Source organism: Vipera berus, assembly GCF_964194415.1.
Source record: "Vipera berus genome assembly, chromosome: 10".
Taxonomy (NCBI): domain Eukaryota; kingdom Metazoa; phylum Chordata; class Lepidosauria; order Squamata; family Viperidae; genus Vipera; species Vipera berus.
In genome coordinates this window covers 20,657,545-20,672,709 of record NC_138213.1, presented here as the reverse complement: position 1 = coordinate 20,672,709, position 15,165 = coordinate 20,657,545, and the positions used below count along the sequence as shown (strand labels likewise).

Here is a 15,165-nt window from a genome sequence, read left to right as displayed (position 1 = left end):
CAGACCCTAAGAAGAATGAGTGTTTTCTTTCTTCTGGATGTTTTAAACGGAGCTCAAATTGTTCTTGCATTTGCTTGGTTATATATAGATGCCACTAGAAATTATAATTTTTTTTCCGATGAAGAGAAACGTGCTTGAGGCACTGATTGACAAATCAATAAATCTTTAGTGAGTTTTGGTAAATAAGCTGTCAAGTGTGTTCCTTTTTCCCTGCAAGAGAACAAATTTTAGTGAATAAAAGCCGTAGCCTTTTCTTTCTTCCTTTTCTTCCTTTTCACCCATCAAAAAAGGAGGAAATGATTCTGCAACATTTAAGTCCATAACATTTCATGGAATTATTAAACAGCAATTGAGACCAAGCTTTGCCTTGATCATCTGAATAAAGACCAATGCTGTTGGCCAATTTGCACTTCAACCTTTAACCTCTCCTGAGGACAAATAGATGCCTGCCCATGGAGCCTCTGGGCCAAGAAGGGAGAGCCTCTATTAATCCTCTGAATGTTGATTGGTTTTCCTCAATATTCTCAGCCTGGGAGGCAAACTGGCACCTGAAGCCAAGCAAGGACTTTGAAAAATAGTCGTGGGGGTGTATAAACGTATTTCACCTGTAGTGTTTTATTATGCCATATTTTCTTTATTACTTCACACTCTACCTTTTCTTTAAAAGCCGTTGAAGGTTCTTCTTAGATGCTTGGGTAAAAGACTGGCTGATAAGAAATGATGAACAAACTTTGTTTTGCGACATTAACAATTGAGTCATTTGTCCTTTTGCTCAGAAATAAACTGCTCTGTTGAAGGCATAAGGAACAACTTTTGGAATTATGTTTCCCTGCATTTTTATTAAAAAAAAATACTTTCAAGAAATGTGCTTGAGCACATTACACTATAACTTGGTTTTGGTTCTGGCTTAGCTGAGGTGTGAACTTGCAAACATATTTTTGTTTGTTTAATGTGTGTGTGTGTGTGTGTGTGTTTGTGTCTGTGTCTGTGTGAACCCAGCTTGTTCAAGAAATCAGGCATGGCACCTGCCCTATGGAAGCCGTTTCCAAAGCCAAATCCATCTGTTTTTCCTAACTTGTTTTGCAGCTTCTGTCTCTGATGGGTATTTTAAAATTTGTGATGGGTTTGATTAGTTAAAATGTGTAATACTTTTTAGGTTTTTTGGTGCTCTTTTTATGCTGGAACCACAGCAGGAAAATGGTGGCTTTGAAAGGTGGTTAAAAAATGTGAGATAAATTCCTCCTTGTTGCATATGACAAAACCCCCGTGCGGGTTTTGAATAGGGCTGTGTCCAGAGGCAGGGAAGAACCTTACTATTTAAAAGTTTTGTTAGCTTCTTCCCATGTTTTCATCCCCTCCCTCTTCCTGATTCCTTGCAGTCAGTGCTCACCATCTGCCTTAGGGTGATCTGTGCTGGTTAAGCCACATAGGTGATCAACTCCACCCACCACCGCTTGGTCCTTTACTGCCTTCCAGCGCAAAGATTTGGGGGAGTCTTGCATTTAGGGTTTCCAGTACTTCAGCAGATTTTATACTTGCATAGGGGTATTAATCTTGACCAGGGACTCTGCTCCTGAAAGAGCAATTAATCAACAAAGTATTCCCTGAACATTTGTATAAAGGGGTCTTGGTATACTTAGATGACATTTTAATATACACTAATACTATGGAGGAGCATGTGAAATTGGTGTGTGCAGCCCTGGAAAAGCTCAGGGCAGCTGAACTATATGCTAAGCTGTCAAAGTGTGAGTTCCACGAAGACAAAATTGACTGTTTGGGTTATCACATTTCCCATGAAAGAATAGAGGTGGATCCCAAAAAGTTGTGGGCAGTGTTAGACTGGGCATCTTTCCCCCTGCCCATACACTAGGAAGCAATTGCAGAGTTTTCTGGGTTTTTGTAACTTCTATTGGCAATTCGTCCCTTCCTTTACCAAGACTGCATTGCCTCTTACCAACTTTTTAAAAACTAAGGGTGAAAGTAAGCCTAAACCAAGGAATACCAACGAAGTTTGAAAAGCTCAAGAGGTTGTAGCTGAACTCTCACTCAAACACCCTGATGCTGAGGCACTGTTTGTGATCCAAGCAGATGTTAGTGATGTGCTGTGGTTGCCATGTTGTTGCAGGAGAATGCCTGGGGGGTACTGCAACCCTGCGCTTATACCTCCAAGAGACTGACACTGAAAGGAGGTGGGCAGTCTGGGAGAAAGAAGCATTTGTGGTGCGATGGGCATTACTAACTTGGAGGCATTTCATTGAGGGGACTAAACAACCATTTGAGATGCGGAGTGATCATAAAAACCTTGAAGCCTTGAAAACCCCAAGAAAATTGTCACCTAAGCAAGTTCGCTAAGCACAATATTTTAACCATTTTAATTTCGTCTTATGATACATCCCAGCGGGGAAATCTTTCATGGCTGATGCTTTATCTACTAGATTACCTCAATATAACAATGCTAGACTTGAAGTATTACAGCCAGTCATCCCCTCTAAGTAGCTAGCAGCTCCAGGGACTACCAGCCCCAATCTCAGCCTGAACTTCCAAATGAACTATGTGAAGAATTGAAAGGGGCTTTGAAAAATGATGAGAGGTTTCTGTCTCCCATGAATGACTGCACCCTTTGTGATGGTCTAGTGTGGGTTGGGGCTAAACTGTATGTGCCTTCCAGTTTGAGAGAAACTGTCCTGCAGAGGACCCATGATTCAAAAACTGCTGGCCACTTTGGTTTCATAAAAACATTACACTTGATTAAGCAGCAGTTTTGGTGGCCATCGTTGAAGAAAGACATTGAGAACTATGTGGCTAGTCGTCCTATGTGCGCAGCTGCAAAACAGCCTCCTGTTATTTTTGATTTTTGTTGCAAGCCTCAGTTCATTTTGAGCCTTAGCTTTTCTCACTTCACCTTTGCAGGCTGCCTTAATTATGTGCCCCTCTTTCCACTTTTTATTCCATTTTGAATGTATAGCAGAAAAAAGAGAGTTAACAAGGTTGATACTATATAGTATAAAGCTATTATAGAATCTAGTTGTTCTGCTTGGAATGCTGCGAAACCTTCTCCCAGAACATGGTTCTCTTCTTCCCATATTCAACCTTTTTTAATCAAGAAAATTAAAAAATCACCATTTCTTTTTTCCCTGGTTTTTGCAGAAAGTCAATAAGCAGTTTCCAGTCTTTTATAAAAGTACTTGTTGTCTTATCCCTAATGAAAATGCCACTTTCACCATTTCTTCTGCTATCTTCAAAATCTACTCATTCATTATGGGTATTTCAGTATTTTTCCATCTTTGTGCTTATAATGGTCCCATTGCAGTTACCATATTCAAAATCAATCTTCCATAAGACTTATCTAATTGGCTATCCATTAACTCTTAATAAGAAAAGTTATGTTTCATCTGAATATTGATTTTTAAAATTCTTGTATATGTACTCTTTTCTTTTTTTGCTTTTTTCCATCATGTATAACAAAATGTCCCTTCGTGTTTTTCACATTTCTGGCATTGATTAGAAGTGTCTTTGTATGTCTTCAATAATTTCTCTGAAATCATATAACAACAGTACATAATTTTATAAACGTTCCGTCTTAAATTGTAACACAATGTGAATATCAGTCCTTTTATCCACATTCTGGTCCATCTGTATCTTATAATCAAATTCTTAGCCCAATTTATTATGCAGTTCTTTAAATTATTCCCTATTTAAAATCAACATTTTTTTTTACATTTTAGCAATCATTTCATCATTTGTAGAATTAAATTTCCATTTCTATTTTGTGTTTTTAATAGTGTTTTATCTATAGTAAATCTCTCTCTTAAATATACATATGAAATCTAAATCCTTCTTTAGTCAATTTTTCTCTTGACTTCATTTTAAATCCCCCATGTTCCAATAGTAATAAATATTGATATGTCAAACATTTTTCTTTGTCTACTGTTCATTTCCTATACAATGCTTCCTGCGTTGAAACCAGTAAAAGTATTTTAGGGCACAGCCTAAATTTATATTTATTCCATATTCTTAGTTATAGGACTTCTAACATGATTTTTAAAATCTACATTAATCTTGTCAAACCATTAAAAGCTATACTATCAAAAATGTTGTTTTCTCTTTTTAAAAATGTTTTATTGATTTTTTAATATAATTCAACAGTGCTTATACAACAAAATGTTGTTTTTTTCAAATCTCCTTCCCAGGGAGAGTATGGATCAAGAGTTCTTTGTCAGATTCTTTAGTCAAGGAGAGAAGCAACTTAGAACTAAGGAGAATTCTCTTGACAATTAGAACAATTAACCAGTGGAACAACCTGCCTCCAGAAGTGGTGAATGCTCCAACACTGGAAGTTTTTAAGAAGAGACTGGACAGCCATTTGTCCAAAATGGTATAGGGCAGTGATGGCGAACCTTTTAGAGACCGTGTGCCCAAACCGCAACCCAAAACACACTTATTTATTGCAAAGTGCCAGGGCCGCATCAGCATTGTGGTGCCCTGAGGGAGAGCAGGGAGGCACCTCTGAGTGCTGCCTCTGGCATGCAAAAACTGGGGGCACAAAATGGGCCACCGTGCTGCAAGATGCAAAAATGGCCACCGCACTGCAGGGTGCAGATACAAGGCACTGCACCACGCAAGAATGGGGAAAGGCTAGTGAGTATCACGCAGGCACTCGCCCTGCCCCATTTGTAGCATGTGTGTGCTCACGGCCCCATGCGCGCATGCACGCATGTAAAATGCTTCCCCCTCCCTTTTCTTCCAGTCCACCAATCGACAGTGGTTGGTGACCTCTGCTTTACCACCTCTACTCAAGCTTGCTAGTCGGCCGCTTCGTCTCCTTTGTGCTGGGCAGGGCTCCTGCTCCGGATGGCGGGGGCGGCCAGATGGACCTGCTGCTGGCAGCAGTAGTGCGCGTGCCAACAGAGAGGGCTCTGAGTGCTGCCTCTGGCACGTGTGCCATAGGTTAACCACCACTGGTATAGGGTTTCCTGCCTGAGCAGGGGGTTGGACTAGATGACCTCCAAGGTCCCTTCCAACTACTACTACTACTACTACTACTACTACTACTACTACTACTTATTATTATTATTATTATTAATAATAATAATAATAATAATAATAATAATAATAATAATAATAATAATTTAATTTTTAATTTAATTTATTAATGTTTCTATACCGCCCTTCTCCCGAAGGACTCAGGGCGGTGTACAGGGCAAGAATAAAACACAGAAATTACAAAAGATAAAAGGTAATTAAATACATGCCCAATTAAAAAATACAGTTAATACATACTAAAAACCCCAATAAAAATAATAAAAACCCCACCAATCCCCCCTCAGGCCAGGCCGGCTTGCTCGAACAAGTATGTTTTCAGATCGCGGCGAAAGGAGCGAAGATCGGGCGCCGTCCGGAGTTCAACCGGTAACTGGTTCCATAGCTCCGGGGCGCCCACAGAGAAGGATCTCCCCCTGGGGGCCACCAGTCGACATTCTCTGACCGGTGGCACCCTGAGGAGGCCCTCTCTGTGGGAACGCACAGGGCGGAGGGAAGTAGACGCCAGCAGCAGGTGTTCCCTAAGGTACTCCGGACCCCTGCCATGTAGGGCTTTAAACACCATTACTAGTACCTTGAATCTCACCCGGAAGACAACTGGTAACCAATGCAGCTCACGGAGCAGAGGTGTGACATGGGAGTATCGGGAGACTCCCAACACAACTCTCGCGGCTGCATTCTGTACCAGTTGGAGCCTCCGGGTGGTCCTCAAGGGAAGCCCCATGTAGAGAGCATTGCAGTAGTCTAGACGAGAGGTCACGAGCGCGTGAGTGACCGTGCATAAATCATCCCGGCTTAGATAGGGCCGCAACTGGCGCACCAGGCGAACCTGGGCGAAAGCCCCCCTAGTCACAGCCACCATGTGATCTTCCAAGGTGAGCCGTGAATCTAGGAGGACTCCCAAGTTGCGAGCCCTATCTACGGGGGGTAATAATTCACCCCCCATAGAAAGAGATGGAATATCCGAATAGACCCGGGATGAAGGTATGCAAAGCCACTCGGTCTTGTCGGGGTTGAGTTGAAGTCTGTTCCTCCCCATCCAGACCCGAACCGCCTCCAGGCAATGGGACATCACGTTGAGGGCATCACTGGGGTGGTTTGGGGTCGAAAGAAAAAGCTGGGTATCATCAGCATACTGATGATACCCAACTCCAAAGCCACGAATGATCTCACCCAGCGGTTTCATGTAGATGTTGAACAGGAGAGGCGAGAGGACCGACCCCTGAGGAACTCCACAAACGAGAGACCTTGCGGTCGACCTCTGCCCTCCTGTCAACACCGACTGCGAGCGTCCCTGGAGATAGGAGGAGAACCACTGTAAGACCGTGCCTCCCACTCCCAATCCCCTGAGACGCCCCAGCCGGATACCATGGTCGATGGTATCGAAAGCCGCTGAGAGGTCTAATAGGACTAGAACAGAGGAATGACCCCTGTCCCAAGCCCTCCAGAGATCATTCACCAGCGCGACCAATGCCGTCTCCGTGCTGTGCCCGGGCCTGAAACCAGATTGGTACGGGTCTAGATAATCCGCTTCATCCAGGACCAAAGGGAGCTGATGCGCCACCACACTCTCAACAACCTTTGCAAGAAAGCGAAGGTTGGAGACCGGACGAAAGTTGTTCAATACAGCTGGGTCCAAGGCAGGCTTCTTGAGGAGAGGCCTCACCACCGCCTCTTTCAAGACGGCAGGGAAGCTACCCTCCCTCAAAGAAGCTGATATAACTGCTTGGAACCAGCTGCGTGTCCTCTCCCGGGCTGCATAAACCAGCCAGGAAGGGCACGGGTCCAATAAACATGTGGTGGAGCTCAGCCTCCCCATAATCCTGTCCACTTCCTCCGGAGTCACAGAATCAAACTCCTCCCAGGTGATATCGACAAGACCGCCCGTGTCCTGATCGTCAGACTCTGCCCAGTCAGAGTCCAGACCGGTCCGAATCCGAGCGATTTTTTCCGACTGATAATGGTTAAACTCCTCAGCACGACCCTGCAAGGGTTCCTCCCTCACCTCTTGATTAAGGAGGGAGCGAGTCACCCTAAACAGGGCGGCCGGGCGATTATCTGCGGACGCGATAAGGGTAGTGAAGTGATTAGACCTCGCCACCCTTATCGCAGCGAGATAAGACCTAATATAGGTTCTTAGTCGCAATCGGTCGGATTCGGATCGGCTGGACCTCCAGCCGCTCTCTAGGCCCCGTCTCCGACGCTTCATCTCCCGGAGCTCCGCGGAGAACCATGGAGCTCGACGGGATCTGCATTGGGTCAGGGGCCGCAAGGGTACAACTCGGTCAAGAGCCTCAGTGGCTGCCCTTTCCCAGGCTTCCACTAAGGCATCTGCCGAGCTGTGAGTGGGGGAGGCAGGTGGGGACCCCAGCGCTGCCTGGAACCTCTCGGGATCCATTAAGTGTCTGGGGCGGTACCATCTAACTGGTTCCACACACCCACGGCGGGGGGTAGCAAAACGGAAGACCAGCCGCAGGAGATGATGATCGGTCCATGACAGGGGCATAATAATAATAATAATAATAATAATAATAATAATAATAATAATAATAATAATAATAATAATAATCCGGTATTCTACTTAATTTGAAACTTTGGTGTGAGGAGTCCTTGGTGCTCTCTGAGCTTGATTGTCTCAAAGGTGCTTTTTCAAAAGGCAACTGGTCTTTTATTTCCTTGAAGTCATTTCCCTTCTTATCCAAGAAGCTTCTTCAGAACATCTTCAAGGAAAAACAAAGTTCAGTTGCCTTTTGAAAAAGCACCTTTGGGACAACCATGACCTGGATGACTAAGAATCTCCATAGATGTTTCTTTACCCAGACTAGAATGGAATGGAATAGAATAGAGCTGGAAGGGATCTTGGAGGTCTTCTAGTCCAGCCCCCCACTCAAGCAGGAGGACCTATACCATTTCAGGCAAGTGACTGTCCAGTCTCTTCTTAAAAACCTCCAGTGATGAAGCACCCATGATTTCTGGAGGCAAGCTGTTCCACTGGTTAATTGTCCTCACTGTCAGGAAGTTTCTCCTTAATTCTAGGTTGTTCTCTCTTTGGTCAGTTTCCAACCATTGTTTCTTGTTTCTTGCCCTGCATGTTTCTTGTCCTGCACTGATGATGTGACCTTGTTTGGGTAATGAAACATTTGCAAGAAAACAACCAAGCTCATACAGCCCCAAGCCCTCATTTCAACCCTGAGCTACCAATACTTTTCTTTATTGAAAGTTTGGTGTCTTCTATGTATAAGCACTTAACAGACTTTGCTAAGAATAGGCCTCTTTGAACATCATAATGTTCAAAGAATAGGCCTCTTTGAACATCATAATGTTCAAAGAAAAAGAATAATATATTTTATTACAATTCTGAATTCATACATTTGCTATTTCTGTTGCTACCTTCCTCTTATTTGCAATTCTCAGATAGACTCCATTTTGAAACCTGTGGTAAATAGTTGTTTCCCAGGTTTGATGTTTGGTTAAGGGAGAACAAAACATCAAATCTGAGAAACTTAAAACTATTTACCACAGGTCTCAAAGGTTTTTAAAGTCTCGTTGGAAGAAAAATCAGGTCTGGTTCCAATCCGTGAGAAAGACACTGAAAAACAAAGTGGAGGCTGACTGCTAGGGAAGAAGATCTCTGTTTATTGATGAGCAGAACTGACAACAGCATGCAGTTCTGGGACAGCTGACAAAGTGGAGTTGAGAGTAGGTTTGTTTTTATACATTCTTTGGGGCTTTAGGATTGAGATGCCTGTCCCTGTGTAACGATATGTCCTTTAATAATTTAAGGGCTGTTGCCAGATTCTTATGGGGTTATGTAGGGGTCATGGTTGGTTCTACAGGCAAGAGGGGAAATGCAAATCTTAGGTGTTTTGTTTGATTGAATCTTGGCAGTTTGGACTTGCCTTTTCTGTTGCTTATTGAGGGTTTCTGGCTGTTTTTCGTTTATGAATACTGGGCCAGTCTTACTGAATGGATGGAAAATCTCCATTCCCAAAGAGTAGCCTCTTCAGGTTTTTGCCTGAGGCTGTTTTCCTATAGCAGGAAGACCAGGGCTGCTTTCTGCAAATTTTAAGAAGATGTCTCTCCTCTTCTCCTTCAGCCTCTTTTTAATATTAAGAATAAAGAATATTTTATTCTGGGGGGGGGGGCTTCCTACAGTCTACATTAAAGATGTTAATGAAACCAAACTGTCATTGTATTGTCAAATGATCGCTTTTCTTTCCCTTTATTTTTATATATGTCATGGTATCTATTTGGTGACATGAGGAACTAACGTGGTTTCCTTAATTTTGTTTTGTGAGTTTTCATATGTAAATTACTATTATCCTTAATGGGGACAATATGGACAGCAGCCCTTTTAAAAACTCTGGTATGCTATGGTGGTCATAAATCATGAGTTGACTAATTCCCAGGTATGAAAAAGGCAGAAAGTTGAGAAATTCCTCCTGGGCCCAAAGCCTTTGTTTGTTTGCTTGTTTTTGCTTCCTGACCAGGAATGTGACTGGCTAGGAAAGGTCAGACGTGGATCCTCCACCATCCTGCATGCTCCCTGGATGGTTGGGAATGGTACCCCAACACATTGGAAGGAATTTGATCAAAGCAGCGTTATTCACTTGGGAGGGAGATCACCTACCTATTCAACATCCTCTCTGTACTCTTGATGTCAGATTTTGTGCAAAGCTAAAACTAGAGCAACAGTTTCAAATTAGTGTCCAGTATCCAAGAAGACTAGTCAATTTCCTGAGCATGGCCCTTCACCAACATGGCCTTTGGTGAATGAAAAGCTGTGGTCAAAAGTGCCCTCGGTTTCTCAAACGGGGAGAGAACAGAAAGCCGTAGCGATGAAGACACTTGCCCGCTAAATTAGAAAGAAATGAATTTGACAACTATGTACTGAAGTGGCTCAAGAACCACTCAGAGACAGCTGGCTCGGTCTAAACAGTTTATTGAGGTACTGGACAATCATGTGCTCCGCTTCTGCTCTTTTATAGCCGGCCGCTGGTTGGCTGCACCAATCCGCTGCTCGTTCCTCTCCCGCCTGGACTGCTGAGCCAATCGGCTGCGGGGTGTGTTTGACCGCTTCGCGTCCTCATGGCGGTTTGCGCATGTGTGGTGGTGAGCTGCGCTGACAGCTGAGAGCTGTCAGCTTGCTGCGCCTGCGCCTTTGCCGGCGGCAGCTTTTGACAGCTGTCAAAAGCTGTCACGTGTATTCCTGTCATGGTTATTACCTCATACAGTGGTTAACATTTCTTCCAACACTAATATTTAACATTAACAATTAACATATAACACATGTACATACATGAAGCCAGTTTTTTTTCAGTGCGATTTTCCTAGAAAAACCTCTAGGTTGTTTTTCACAGAATTATCCACCAAAAACAATGAAATCCCTGGTTTCCATGCATGATTCTTGATCTTGCATATCTTGGCTGTTACAGGATGTTTTGGAAATTGAGATTTTAGATAACGCTTACCGTATATACTTGAGTATAAGCCGACTCGAGTATAAGCCGAGACCCCCAATTTCACCCCCAAAAACTGGGAAAAGTTGTTGACTCGAGTATAAGCCGATCCGCCGTTCTGCAAGCCTCCGCCGCCAGCAGAGGCTCGATCTGCCATTTTGCAAGCCTGAATACACAGGAATACCCTGTGTGGCCGCGGCTCTCGGGGAAGCCCTGGCTGTCCGCTTCCTCGCTCCACGCTGCCATTCGGGGCCCGCGCGTTCCCCGGGCAAATCGCGGCGCCCAGCAGGCGAGGAAACACGCCCTCTCCAGTCGCCCCCCCTTCCCTCAGGAGACGCGAAGCAAGTGACCGCCCGGAGCTTACCGAGGACTTGCGCGCGGCCGAGGCTTCGGTGCTTCCAGGATCGCGCGCACCTCTCCCAAGCCGCTGCCGTCCGGAGACCTGCCGAAGTTTGGGGAGGTGCGCGCGCACCTCCCCAAACCTCCCCAAACGTCGGCAGGTCTCCGTTCCTCCGCGCAGACCTGCCGACGTTTGGGGAGGTTTGGGCGCCTCCCCAAACCTCCCCAAACGTCGGCAGGTCTCCGTTCCTCCTGCCGACGTTTGGGGAGGTTTGGGCGCCTCCCCAAACCTCCCCAGGTCTCCGTTCCTCCGCGCAGACCTGCCGACTTTTGGGGAGGTTTGGGCGCCTCCCCAAACCTCCCCAAACGTCGGCAGGTCTCCGTTCCTCCTGCCGACGTTTGGGGAGGTTTGGGCGCCTCCCCAAACCTCCCCAGGTCTCCGTTCCTCCGCGCAGACCTGCCGACGTTTGGGGAGGTTTGGGCGCCTCCCCAAACCTCCCCAGGTCTCCGTTCCTCCGCGCAGACCTGCCGACGTTTGGGGAGGTTTGGGCGCCTCCCCAAACCTCCCCAGGTCTCCGTTCCTCCGCGCAGACCTGCCGACGTTTGGGGAGGTTTGGGCGCCTCCCCAAACCTCCCCAAACGTCGGCAGGTCTCCGTTCCTCCTGCCGACGTTTGGGGAGGTTTGGGCGCCTCCCCAAACCTCCCCAGGTCTCCGTTCCTCCGCGCAGACCTGCCGACTTTTGGGGAGGTTTGGGCGCCTCCCCAAACCTCCCCAAACGTCGGCAGGTCTCCGTTCCTCCTGCCGACGTTTGGGGAGGTTTGGGCGCCTCCCCAAACCTCCCCAGGTCTCCGTTCCTCCGCGCAGACCTGCCGACGTTTGGGGAGGTTTGGGGAGGTGCCCAAACCTCCCCAAACGTCGGCAGGTCTGCGCGGAGGAACGGAGACCTGGGGAGGTTTGGGGAGGTGCCCAAACCTCCCCAAACGTCGGCAGGAGGAACGGAGACCTGCCGACGTTTGGGGAGGTTTGGGGAGGCGCCCAAACCTCCCCAAACGTCGGCAGGAGGAACGGAGACCTGGGGAGGTTTGGGGAGGCGCCCAAACCTCCCCAAACGTCGGCAGGTCTGCGCGGAGGAACGGAGACCTGGGGAGGTTTGGGGAGGCGCCCAAACCTCCCCAAACGTTGGCAGGAGGAACGGAGACCTGCCGACGTTTGGGGAGGCGCCCAAACCTCCCCAAACGTCGGCAGGAGGAACGGAGACCTGCCGACGTTTGGGGAGGTTTGGGGAGGCACCCAAACCTCCCCAAACGTCGGCAGGTCTGCGCGGAGGAAGGGAGACCTGGGGAGGTTTGGGGAGGCGCCCAAACCTCCCCAAACGTCGGCAGGTCTCCGTTCCTCCGCGCCCTGCCTGCCTGCTTCTTTCCGCTGCGGAAAGAAGCAGGCAGGCAGGGCGCGGAGGAACGGAGACCTGCCGTTTGGGGAGGTTTGGGGAGGTGCGCGCGCACCTCCCCAAACCTCCCCAAACTTCGGCAGGTCTCGGACGGCGGTGGCTTGGGAGAGGTGCGCGTGATCCCGGAAGCACCAAAGCCTCGGCCGCGCACAAGTCCTCGGTAAGTTTTTTTGTTGACTGGAGTATAAGCCGAAGTGGAATTTTTCAGCCCAAAAAGTGGGCTGAAAAATTCAGCTTATACTCAAGTATATACGGTACTTCAAAATGATGTACAATAAGCAGAAGTGACTGGATATTGTAAAGCCAGTCATTATACATGACCACAAGATCTCCTTCATGCACATCGGTCTTTCTGCACAGGTCAACTTCTTTGCTTATTAAATTAAATCAATACTTCGCTTTAAATAAATAATGTTAAAACATTAAATATTTTAATATTTTTAAAATATTAGCTAAAAACCAACCCTTCTTTGCATATAGTCCGAACCAAGTTCTTTATTACTGCTTTTCCATGAAGCAGGCCCTGAGCAATCTTGATATAAAAATAGCAGAATCCCATTTTCCCAAATTCAGGCATTCCAAATAGTAACAGATAATTTCTAGAATTTCAACTTGGGCAGGGAAGAGGGCAACACATTGGGCAAAAAAACCCTGAGTAATAAAAGCATTTTAACAAATTGTAAAGATTATGTAATAGGAAAATGAGTGCAATAATGAGATGAGAATGAGCTAACTAATTTTCACTTGTATTGTTCCAGATGTTAACCTGATAATTGATACAACATTTATTCATAAATAAATTTATTCAGAGTAAAAATATGGATAATCAAAGTTGATATGTCTTCCTGCAAAAGTACTGTGATTCAAGTACACAATGTTTTTTTAAATGAAAACATAATTAGCTGCAATTGACTGAAACCAATTAATCTTAATTAACATTCATCTTAGCAAAATCAGTAAATCAATTATTATTGTTAGTTGTGTTTGGTCATCTATCATAAACAACCTGTTTTCTTATTAGTTTGAATTGAAAAGTTTTGTGCTAGAAACTTCCAGAACAAATAGAATTATGAATTATTTTCAGTTTGAAAATCATTATTTTTAACTCTGACCATATGATGGAGGAAGGAAAAGAGAAAATTTCCTTTAGGAATGAAAGAGGCAACTATAGGACAAGAGTAACTCTGTTCAACCCTTTATCCCTTTTTCAACTCCTGTCATCTCCCTGAAGGAATACACAGAACACAGAATAACAGAGTTGGAAGGGACCCTGGAGGTCTTCCAGACCAACCCCCTACTCAAGCAGGAGACCCTATAGTGTTTCAGACAAGTGACTGTCCAGTCTCTTCTTAAAAGCCTCCAGTGATGAAACAACTCCTGACGGCAAGCTGTTCCACTGGTTAATTGTCCTCACTGTTTCCTTAGTTCCAGATTGCTTCTCTCCTTGATTAGTTTCCACCCCTTGTTTCTTGTCCTTTGGTAATTTTTGACCCCCTCCTCTTTGTGGCAGCCCCTCAAATACTGGAATACTGCTATTGTGACTCCCAGTCCTTCTTTTCTCCAGTCTAGCCAAACCCAACTGTTCTTCATATGTTTCAGTCTCCAGATCTTTAATCATCTTAATCATACTCTCCTTGGCAAGGAGAAATAGGAAAACCAAGTGGACTCAGGATTATCTTTATGTATGGATATTTTTTTTTTCTCTTGAAATTGCTATCCGGTTCAGAAATCCCCTTTAGTTTATTTATTTACCAAATTGGCCCATTTCAATTTTGTAAGGATCTTCCAAGAGCCCCCCAAAACAGCTCAACTTTTTTGGACTGCTTCTTTGTATAGACAGTCAATCATGACACAACACACAAATGAAATCAACTTTCAAAATTTGGAGGGTACTTTGAAATGATTAAATATTCATATTTGTATGTCATCCATCTCATCATTCAGTTTCCAATGGAAAAAATATGAGGTGATCAGGTACTGTGGCAGTTTAAGATTTGTATTCCTTAGTAGCAAGACAACTAGGCTGAAATGCTACCTCTTGTTGAATTTGCCTATAACAACGCAGCACAACTCTCTTGGTGTGTCTCCATTTCAGGCAACATATGGATCCCACCTGCACAACCGGGCCAGAAAGCACCATTACTTATGCCACAGATTTCTTATACAAGAGGCCAGCAACCCTACTCTTAAAGAAACAACTGGAGCTGGTGAGAGCTGGGTACAAAAAAGCAGCAGATGCTCATAGACAAGAAGATTCAGTTAATCTTGCCGTACAATAAATAATTTATCTAGTCATGTTTCCTCTCTGGTCTACTTGGGAGGGCAGACACAAAGTTTGGAAATAAAGAGGAAAATGTACTTGGATTGTATAGTGTTGTGCCTGTGTGTCTGTATTTGTGCCTCCAAACCAGTCTTGACTTCTTGTGAATGCCTGTTCAAGCTGACTGAAGAACATGAGATATTGTTGTTGATGCATGCTGTCAATAGGTACTTCATGTTAGATGTTTTTGTGCCAGCCATGGCAGTTCCTTAAAAGGTCACCAGATGGGAGCAAAGAGGCACCTTTGCTCCCACTGGTGGGTCAGGGGCCTCCGGCCCCTGCAGCCCCATTGGAGAGAGTTAATGGCCCTCCGGCCCCCTCACTCTCATTGGTAAGGGAGGGGTTGGGAATCCCTATAAAAACCCCTGCACGGGGGCTGCACTTTAGCTCTTGATCTAGCTCCCTTTGGGACTGATCCATGGGCTCAATCCAGGCATGGATGCCTCCATGCCATGGAACTCTTTTTCTTTGCTTTATATTTAAATAAAGCTTTCACCTGATTGCATCCCTGCGTGCTGCCTTTTTCTTGGAAGCGCCTCAACGAACCATTGGCCTTGTG

At 45.4% G+C, this 15,165-nt stretch overlaps 1 protein-coding gene across 1 annotated transcript in view; it reads left to right on the top strand.

Moving 5' to 3' along the window:
* The window catches only part of LOC308672916 (uncharacterized protein), a 37,999-nt gene extending 23,428 nt beyond the window's left edge, over positions 1 to 14,571 (top strand). Inside the window, exon 3 of the mRNA XM_081336209.1 lies at positions 14,382 to 14,571. The gene's annotated coding sequence lies outside the window, so the exon portion shown is untranslated. The remainder of the gene's footprint in view (positions 1 to 14,381) is intronic.
* Positions 14,572 to 15,165: the final 594 nt, after the last annotated feature.